A 10,988-nucleotide genomic window follows, 5' to 3' on the forward strand; every position below is an offset into this window, starting at 1 on the left:
GCCTGGTTTTCTCCACACATACTGCTTAGAATTATCACCAAAAAGGTCTTTCTGCGTCTCACCAGACAAGAGAATCTTATTTCTCATAGTCTGGGAGTCCTTCATGTGTTTTTTTAGCAAACTTTATGCGAGCTTTCATATGTCTTACACTGAGGAGTGGCTTCCGTCCGGCTACTCTGCCATAAAGGCCAGACTGGTGGATGGCTGCAGTGATAGTTGGCTTTGTGGAACTTTCTCCCATCTCCCTACTGCATCTCTGCAGCTTAGCCACAGTGATCTTGTGGTTCTTCTTTACCTCTTTCACCAAGACTTTTCTCTCACAATTGCTCAATTTGGCTGGACGGCCAGGTCTACCAAGACTTCTGGTGGTCCCAAACTTCTTCCATTTAAGGATTCTGGAGGCAACTGTGCTCTTAGGAACCTTGAGTACTGCAGAAATTCTTTTGTAACCTTGGCCAGATCTGTGCGTTGCCACAATTCTGTCTCTGAGCTCCATGGCCAGTTCCTTTGACCTCATGATTCTCATTTGGTCTGACATGCACTGTGAGCTGTGAGGTCTTGTATAGACAGGCGTGTGCCTTTCCAAATCAAGTCCTATCAGTTTAATTAAACACAGCTGGACACCAATGAAGGAGTAGAACAATCTCAGGGAGGATCACAAGGAAATGGACAGCATGTGACTTAAATATGAGTGTCTGAGCAAAACGTCTGAATACATATTACAATGTGATATTTCAGTTTTTCTTTTTTATTAAATGTGCAAAAATGTCTACATTTCTGTTTTTTTCAGTCAACATGACGTGCAGAGTGTACATAAATGTGAAAAAAAACTTTTTTGAATTTACCAAATTACTGCAATGAAGCAAAGAGTGAAAAATTTAAAGGGGTCTGAATACATTCTGTACCCACTATATACAGTTAGGGCCAGAAATATTTGGACAGTGACACAAGTTTTGTTATTTTAGCTGTTTACAAAAACATGTTCAGAAATACAATTATATATATAATATGGGCTGAAAGTGCACACTCCCAGCTGCAATATGATAGTTTCCACATCCAAATCGGAGAAAGGGTTTAGGAATCATAGCTCTGTAATGCATAGCGTCCTCTTTTTCAAGGGACCAAAAGTAATTGGACAGTGGACTCTAAGGGCTGCAATTAACTCTGAAGGCGTCTCCCTCGTTAACCTGTAATCAATGAAGTAGTTAAAAGGTCAGGGGTGGATTCCAGGTGTGTGGTTTTGCATTTGGAAGCTGTTGCTGTGAGCAGACAACATGCGGTCAAAGGAACTCTCAATTGAGGTGAAGCAGAACATCCTGAGGCTGAAAAGAAAGAAAAAATCCATCAGAGAGATAGCAGACATGCTTGGAGTAGCAAAATCAACAGTTGGGTACATTCTGAGAAAAAAGGAATTGACTGGTGAGCTTGGGAACTCAAAAAGGCCTGGGCGTCCACGGATGACAACAGTGGTGGATGATCGCCGCATACTTAATTTGGTGAAGAAGAACCTGTTCACAACATCAACTGAAGTCCAGAACACTCTCAGTGAAGTAGGTGTATCTGTCTCTAAGTCAACAGTAAAGAGAAGACTCCATGACAGTAAATACAAAGGGTTCACATCTAGATGCAAACCATTCATCAATACCAAAAATAGACAGGCCAGAGTTAAATTTGCAGAAAAACACCTCAAGAAGCCAGCTCAGTTCTGGAAAAGTATTCTATGGACAGATGAGACAAAGATCAACCTGTACCAGAATGATGGGAAGAAAAAAGTTTGGAGAAGAAAGGGAACGGCACATGATCCAAGGCACACCACATCCTCTGTAAAACATGGTGGAGGCAACGTGATGGCATGGGCATGCATGGCTTTCAATGGCACTGGGTCACTTGTGTTTATTGATGACATAAGAGCAGACAAGAGTAGCCGGATGAATTCTGAAGTGTACCGGGATATACTTTCAGCCCAGATTCAGCCAAATGCTGCAAAGTTGATTGGACGGCGCTTCATAGTACAGATGGACAATGACCCCAAGCATACAGCCAAAGCTACCCAGGAGTTCATGAGTGCCAAAAAGTGGAACATTCTGCAATGGCCAAGTCAATCTCCAGATCTAAACCCAATTGAGCATGCATTTCACTTGCTCAAATCCAGACTTAAGACGGAAAGACCCACAAACAAGCAAGACCTGAAGGCTGCGGCTGTAAAGGCCTGGCAAAGCATTAAGAAGGAGGAAACCCAGCGTTTGGTGATGTCCATGGGTTCCAGACTTAAGGCAGTGATTGCCTCCAAAGGATTTGCAACAAAATATTGAAAATAAAAATATTTTGTTTGGGTTATGTTTATTTGTCCAATTACTTTTGACCTCCTAAAATGTGGAGTGTTTGTAAAGAAATGTGTACAATTCCTACATTTTCTATCAGATATTTTTGTTCAACCCTTCAAATTAAACGTTACAATCTGCACTTGAATTCTGTTGTAGAGGTTTCATTTCAAATCCAATGTGGTGGCATGCAGAGCCCAACTTGCGAAAATTGTGTCACTGTCCAAATATTTCTGGCCCTAACTGTATATATACAGTATATGGAATGCGCATGGAGGCATATCTGTGATTATGATGGTGAAACAGTGACCGTCAGAATTGTAAATGGCCGGTATGTGTCACAGAGGGAGTCTGCGCTGTAAGCCTGAAGTAAGGTTGTTCTGGGATCTGTAGTCTAACAAGTATTTGTATTGTTTGTAGAGGGAAGCTTGCAGGGTTAGCTAGAGAGCTGGGCGGGTCTAACTATCCACACACACCTCCCACCTATGGGAGTTGTTACAGGTACATAATGTGACCATGGTGCGTCACATGGTCTCTATGATGAAGAGTGTGTAGATCCTGGATGGCTTGTGTGTTGGGAGGTCCTGTGTGTGGGCCGGATCCCTGAATAAAGCACTGAGAGGCCATGGATCTGAAGACTTGTCTGTTGGGAGATCCTGGGAGTAGGATCGGATCCCTGAATAGCGCACTGAGAGACTTGTGCGTTGGGAGATCCTGGGAGTAGAATCGGATCTCTGAATAGTTCACTGAGAGGCCTCTGTTGGAAGATCCTGGCAGTAGGACTTCCTGAAGAGCATGTGGAAAGGCATGTATGCGGAGTCTGTGATGGCACTGCATTGGGGGAGCTACAGCTCGTCTGATGATCTGGATTGTCAGGTGGCCTAGTGAGCAAGGCATTGTCCGGGACAGTGATCTTAGTTCAGCAGCTTCACTGGGAGAGAAAGTACTGACAGGAGTGTTGTGGATTCTGTTTTTGGGCTCCCTCTGGTGGTTACAGATGGTACTGGGTGACTTGTGTTCTCTGCGGTCTCTGGTGTCCACCTGTTCTATCAGGATATGGGAGTTTCCTATTTAACCTGGCTTTCTTGTCATTTCCTCGCCGGCTATCAATGTAATCAGTGTGTCTTGTTACCTCTGCTTCCCGCTTCTGTATTCTTCAGGACAAGCTAAGTTTTTGATTTTCCTGTTCCACGTTTTGCTTAATTTTTGTCTTAGTCCAGCTTGCAGATATGTGATTCCTTTTTGCTGGTTGCTCTAGTGGGCTGATATTACTCCTCATGTTCCATGACTTGGAACATGAGTTCAAGTAATTTCAGGATGGTTTTTAGTAGGGTTTTTCGCTGACCGCGCAGTTCACTTTTGTATCCTCTGCTATCTAGCTTTAGCGGGCCTCATTTTGCTGAATCTGTTTTCATAACTACGTATGTGCTTTCCTCTCATTTCACCGTCATTACATGTGGGGGGCTGCTATTTCTGTGGGGTGTTTCTCTGGAGGCAAGAGAGGTCTGTGTTTCTTCTAATAGGGAAAGTTAGTTCTTCGGCTGGCGCGAGACGTCTAGAATCATCGTAGGCACGTTCCCCGGCTACAGCTAGTTGTGTGTTGAGGTTCAGGATCACGGTCAGCTCAGTTTCCATCACCCTAGAGTTTGTTTTCTTTTTTGTGCTTGTCCTTTTGTGATTCCCTGCCATTGGGATCATGACACAGGAGTCAGCATGTGGAGCAGAAGCTCCAGGAAGGTAACCCATAGCTGAGGAACTGTGTTCACTGACAGGGGGTCAGTTAATGAACTGTGGGGTCACCCATGGTAACTGGACGGAGTAAGGTCCAGCATGTTTAGAGACTGCAGCCTAATGTAATATGTTGGTGCTTGTTGTATGCCATGGACACTGATGAACTGACGAAGTGAGAAGTCCGACATGTTTAGTGACCGTGAGTTGAAGCCGTACAAAATGTATATAATGAACTGTGCATGACCAGGTTTATGCTGCATAAAATAAACCGGATAGTCTGTTTAAGTGGAATCCCGTACCTTTGTGATTGAATCCCGTGCTAAGCGTGTGTCCCTCAACGCATGCAGTAAGCTCTAGCTTACATATGGTGGAGAATGCGAGCAATGGTCCAGGAAGCACGCGTGGAGTTCATTTCTGTAATTTGGTGGGGTTACGAAGTTTGCTGCTGTGCATCTGCGGGTCCACGGAGCTTACAAGTCTCTGGCTGTAACTCGGCTAGGTTACGAATAGTTGCTGTGGATCAGTGGGTCCACAAATTCTGCGGTTCAGTGCCTTGTGGAGAGGAGCTGCAGTTGCAGCAAGAGGTTCTGCAGCATCGGGAGCTGCAGTGGCAGCAGCGGCTTGTGATCGGCAGCCGGAAGTGCCGGCGGTTTGTGACTGCAGAAGGAGCTGTGATAGCACCAGCAGGAGTTGGTGTGGTGTCGTGAGAGAACATTGATCCAAATGGTGCAGACTCGTAAAGGGCCAGTTCCGACCCAAAGAGACTTTTTTTTTGTTTGTGTACTGTGCGAAATGGTGCCTGAGAGTACCGTGGGGAGTCCACAGGGTGTACCCCAGGGAAGAGGCGGTGTCCTTAAAAGGGGTGGTGTCTCTAAAAGTGGGCGGTGACCCAAACAGGGATGGTTGCCCAAAAAGGGGTGAAGCCCCAAAAGGGGGTGGTGACCCGAACAGGGATAGTTGCCCAAAAAGGGTTGGGGTCCCAAAAGGGGGTGGTAACCCAAACATGGATAGTTGCCCCAAAAGGGGTGGAGTCCCAAAAGGGGGCAGTAACCCAAACAGATCATTGCCCAAAAAGTGGTGGAATCCCAAAAGGGGGCGGTTACTCGAACATGAATAGTTGCCCAAAAGGGGGTGGAGTCCTGGGGAATGGTAGTTTCCCAAAAGGGGGCGGAGCATCCCAAAGGGGTGCTGCAGGTGAACTGTTGCCAGGAGCAGTTGTATTATGTGTGTCCAGTCTGCTATGTGAACTATCCACCCGTCGCGAACTTACAGGGGTGTGCCCTGTGGATGCACGAGAAAAAAATGTGCGGTATGGTGGATTCTGCGAGCCCGGTGACTCTAATGAGGGTTACACCCAAGGAATTTGAAATACCCAATAGGAGAGTCAGAGTCACCTGCTTCCATGGGCGCAGACAGCCAGGGACAGTGCAATCCATGATGTTGCTGTAGTCTCAAACTTAGCCTGTTTGGTGATATTAGGCCGGGACTCTGGGCTGTTCTCAGTCTTGTGGGAGAGGGGAGCTCCTCTACAGCAGGAGAATGGAGGGCTCTCAGCTGATGGAGTTGCGTACTTAAAAGCAATAATACCTTTCAAAATTGACGGGTCAGACGTCGGGTTGATCAGTGTGAAGGGCGCGTCTGCCCAACTGACGGACATGATATCACCTGACGTGTGCCACAATATGACTGATACTGGTGTGGTAGTTAAAAAAAGTGGAGCTGACACCCAGATAGAGAGTAACTTGAGGGTTCATAATACTGTGGGGTGTGACACAGACTCCGTGGGTGACTGTGACTCTGAGAAAGTAAGGGAGTACAGTAAAGGGCAAGACCTCCTGATAGATAAGAAATGGAGGGCAACGCAAATAAATGACATCAAGGAAGGTTCACCATGGGCCTGGGATTAAAACATAGCAAAAGGCAAGACAAAGATCATGCCCACATATACAGGAACACCTCCACATATGAGAATAAGAAAATTGTATTTTATTGGCAAACCTCAAGAGATTACAAGTGAATAACAAAACACACAAAACAATTAAAAACACTTAAACATTGCAAACGTGCAAAAAGTACCTATACATATGTCCTGCCCTAGTATGGGGGCAATGACAACCCACAAAACATGTATCACCCACAACAAAGATGCCAAGATGGTGTTACTGCAAGATACAAATAATGCAAATGTTCAACGCCCCATTATGAAATATGCATGATAGTATCAATATTACAGTACCATACAGACCCACCATAAGGTGCATAATTTTAGCGCAGTAATGTTGAGCAAATCAAGACCTCAAACACATGACAAAAGGTGAAAAGGTTAAAGCTGTGGAGAGAGGGGCAGGGGGAGAGGGAACTGAAAGGTACAAGAACCCAAACCTAAAGCCAAAAGCAAAAACCTTCCTCATACCAACAGTCTAAAATATACTGCATGAAGTCATGTGAAGTGGGGAGACAGGATGTGGGATAGGGAAAGACCTCCCGTCGCAGGAGGAGCTATGGCCACAAAGAAGTTGTTCAAGTGGCACTGGCTGATAATAGAAGGTCGTGTACCTCTTCCTCCCATGTGAGTTCTCTTTCAGACACTGAAGAGATCGGGAAGGAAGGTGATGTGTCATTGCCCGTAGCAACCGCTAGGGCCAAGTATGGTGAAGGCTCCAGAAAACCTGATGCTGAGGAGCTGGAGTGTGAAGTACTCTGAAGTTCCCAAGAATCGGGACGAGGCTAAGGTTGTCACTACTGAAACCCAAGAAAGGGCTGAAGCTCACTGTTGAGACCCAATGGAGGGCTGAAGATGACGACAGTGCTGAGTCCAAGGGTGCAGAAGTGGAGGAAGCCACCAAAGGATTGGGCCCTGAGTCAGAGACCTCCTCAAGTGATGGAAGCTCAACCAATCCTGATGTTGGAAGAAGCGAGTTAAGAAGGATCCAGGAGACAGTAGAAGCCCATATGAAGCAAGAGGATCTTCGGAGACAGGCTGCTGAGTGCGGAATGGGGGCCTTGGAGAAAGAGGTGTCTGAGTTCAGAGTTCACCTGTCAATGTGGCAAACCATGACCAAGGCCCTAAGGGAAGATGTGGAAGTGCTCAGAGAAGCATTAAGAGGTCCTCTACAAGAGAAAGAGGTAGTAGTCACAGACTTACCACGGCAGTGCCAGAGTGGTAACGAGGTGAAGCTGCCAATGCCCATCTTGACCAGGGGTCTGGAAGAGTGTAAAGCGGAGAAAGAGTTGGCGCTAAAAGCAGAACAAGACAGTCACCCCGTCTTGGCAGATGTCTTGCTGGAAATGTCCAAGGCAAGATGGGAGCCATCCATCCAAGAAGAAAATGAGACTTCGCTCTTCAAGTGTGTGATAGATGTACCCGAGGACATGCGGGATGCATGCACCAGTGAGGGTGTGCATGAGGCTTTTAAAAAGGCAGAAGAAGCCTGTAATGTGAACTGGGCACCAGAGGCGAAACATTTGGTGATACTGTCGACTAGAGAAGACACAGTGAAGTGGGTGGCTATCCTGAGGGATATGCACCTACAATGACTCTGCACGAAACAGATGATCCTGTTAAGAAATAAGGAAGCCACTCGACGTCTGGAGCTAGCAAGAGAAGCTCAACATTGGCTGGGGTTTGTGGAAGACATCGTTTTGGTACCCAGAAATTTGGTGAGGAAGGTCATCGGAAGATTTGGGAAAGTGATGCAGGAGATTGCGAATAAATCCGGAACGCCCATCAGGCCCGTGGGGTACTTGGTACCGGGTCTAGTACTCAAAGGGGATGTGTCACGTCAGCTTTGACCCAGTCTGTGGCCCTGGGCACTCAAGTGAAAGGGACGGTCTTTAAATTAATTTGAATAAAGTTTGTAGAAAATAGGAAATGTTCGTGACACTACCTGTGGTACTCGGTCAGGAGTGACCGACGCTGCTTAAAGGGGTCCTCTGGGGGTGATAGTACTGCAGCAAAGATGGTATCACTTCCCACAGGTGAAGCTAGGTCCCCAGGGCTCCCGGTGTGTTTGGCAAGGATGGTGTGGTGCCAGAAATATACGGAGGACTCTACCATGGAGAGTCTTGGGAATATCCGTATGCTCCTGGGGGGTGGTGTACCTGAAAGAAATAGAGCAGCTAAGACTGGACCGAATGCAGGTTAAGAAACGGCTGCAGAACATAAGGTGGTGGCCGCCTTCAACCCAAGGAAAAGGGAACAAAAGGGACCCTCCAAATAATGGAATGGCTGACCCCCAAAGATGTTCAGAGAGACAAAGAGGTCGAGTATCTGGAAGTGGCAGTTCTACTCCCAGTACAAAGCTAAGGGACATGGACAACAGCGGACTTAGTAATGAAGGGTCAGACTCAGATAAGTCACTAGGCTCGACTGGAGGGTGGACTCATGACCGCAACAACCGTGGGTGGCGGCCATGGAAAGAAAGGTCACTTGAAGGGGTGCACCAGGAAAGTGTGGTGACTAAAGGTCTAGTGACACAGGTAGACTATGATTTAAGGGCCAAAACTGAAGGCCTACATGTTGACCGCTGGGGGTGGGGAAAACCTAACAAGGGTGTGATGATGTATGATGCTCAAAACCGACTGAGTCGGTTCTCTCTACTGGTGTGGCAAGGTAACGTGCGTGACCTGCCTCGAGACCCCGGGTGTATTACAGGTGTTCAACTCCACAAGTTTGAACAGAGGGGTAATATGTGATGCAGTGACCCCTGTTACAGCAAGGGGGCGCTGTAGGTGCTCCTCATGATGCGCATAGAGGCGTATCTGTGATTATGGTAGTGAAACAGTGACTGGCAGGATTGTAAATGGCCAGTATGTGTCGCAGAGGGAGTCTGCGCTGTAGGCCTGAAGTAAGGTTGTTCTGGGACCTCTAGTTGCACAAGTATTTGTATTGTTTGTAAAGGGAGACTTGCAGGATTAGCTGGAGAGCTGGGCTGGTCTGGCTAACCACACACCTTCCACCTATGGGAGTGGTTACAGGTACAAAATGTGAGCATGGTGTGGTCACATGGTCTCTATGATGGAGAGTGTGAAGATCCTGGACGGCTTGTGTGTTGGGAGGTCCTGTGTGTTGACTGCATCCCTGAATAGTGCACTGAGAGGCCGTGGATCTGAAGACTTGTGTGTTGGGAAATCCTGTGAGTAGGGTCGGATCCCTGAATAGCGCACTGAGAGACTTGTGTGTTGGGAGACCCTGGGAGTAGGATTCGATCCCTGAATAGCGCACTGAGAGGCCTGTGGTGGAAGATCCTGGCAGTAGGACTTCCCGAAGAGCATGTGGAAAGGCATGTATGTGGAGTCTGTGATGGCACTGCTTTGGGGGAGCTACTGCTTGTCTGACGATCTGGACTGTCAGGTGGCCTAGTGAGTAAGGCATTGTTCAGGACAGTGATCCCAGTTCAGCAGCTTCCCTGGGAGAGAAAGTACTGACAGGAGTCAGCGTGTGGAGCAGGAGCTCCAGGAAGGTAACCCAGAGTTGGGGAACTGTGTGCACTGACAGGGGGTCAGTTAATGAACTGTGCGGTCACCCATGATAACTGGACAGAGTAAGGTTCAGCATGTTTAGAGACTGCAACCTAATGTCATGTGTTCGTGCTTGTTGTGTTCCATGGACACTGATGAACTGTTCGGCGTACGGTCACCCATGGTAGCTGGATGAAGTGAGAAGTCCGGCATGTTTAGTGACTGTGAGTTGAAGCCATAAAATATATATAATGAATTGCGCATGACCTGGTTTATGCTGCATAAAATAAACCGGATAGTCTGTTTACGTGGAAACCCGTGTCTGTGTGACTGAATCCCGTGCTATGCGAGTATCTCCCAACACATGCAGTAAGGGCTAGCTTACAATATATACAGTATATATATACTCTGTAGCTTTTTCACCATAAGTGGAGAGGGACCCAGACACATTTCTTGCACAGAGGCCCCAGGCTGTCAGGGCCCAGACTATGCCAGCTGTACATATATAATTATATACAGAAGGTACCCAGGTTATACCAGCTGTACATATATAATTGTTTCCTTTAAGTTATTTTTTGTATTGGCTGTACATTTACATCTATCACTGTCTGCTTATTGCCTGCACTTGGTGTAGTTCTCTCGTGGTGGGGTGATCTCACATATTGGCTGTCTCTAGATCTCGAGACGCTTCCATACTGGATATACCTTGCATGAGTGAGCCAGTTCATATTAAGCAGATTACTCAGAATTCAGGAGCCCTTGTTCCCTTTTTAATGTAAATCTTTTAAGATCAGGGCCGGAGCGGACAAGAATGGATGGAAGGGATGACGTCAGGTCTGGCTGTGGCGCAGCACACACTTGGCAGGTTTCACTCCTATGGTAACCCACAAGAATATAAAGGAATGAGCCCGGCTCCCTGGCGAGGGACTGGGGCTAAACATCTCCCGGCACAACGCCGAAACTTCTTACTCCATTATCAAAGAGAAAAAAGAAATTCATTTCCACAGAGTGGAGGGATCGTACAGCCCGCAGGATTGGAAAGGAACAAAAATACCGCTCATTTCATTAAGGTGAAGAACATAAAAATACTCATAAAAAAAAAGTCATTACAAAAAAGAAAAAAAAAAAAACTGGGAAACTAAAAGAAAAAAGCAAATATAAATAAAAAAAGACATAAACTACAAAAATATGTATAGTGTATGTACAAATGGAAAAAATAATATATCAAATAAAGTGAAAAAAACATACAGAAAATCCTAAAACAATCACCTAAAATAAAAGCTAGAGCACCACAAAAGATGGCATAACTCCAGATGAATAAAATACTTAAAGGGGTGGTCCAGGATGGCCACGGGGTCCCTCCATTGTGTGTGGGCCAATGGGTGCATGTAACGCTTCTCACCCCAATATGACAGCAGCATTTAAGGTGTTAATAGTCGCTGTTATAGGAAGATGCCCAATCCATACAAAGCCCAA

This window comes from Ranitomeya imitator, chromosome 1 (assembly GCF_032444005.1).
Source record: "Ranitomeya imitator isolate aRanImi1 chromosome 1, aRanImi1.pri, whole genome shotgun sequence".
Taxonomy (NCBI): Eukaryota; Metazoa; Chordata; class Amphibia; order Anura; family Dendrobatidae; genus Ranitomeya; species Ranitomeya imitator.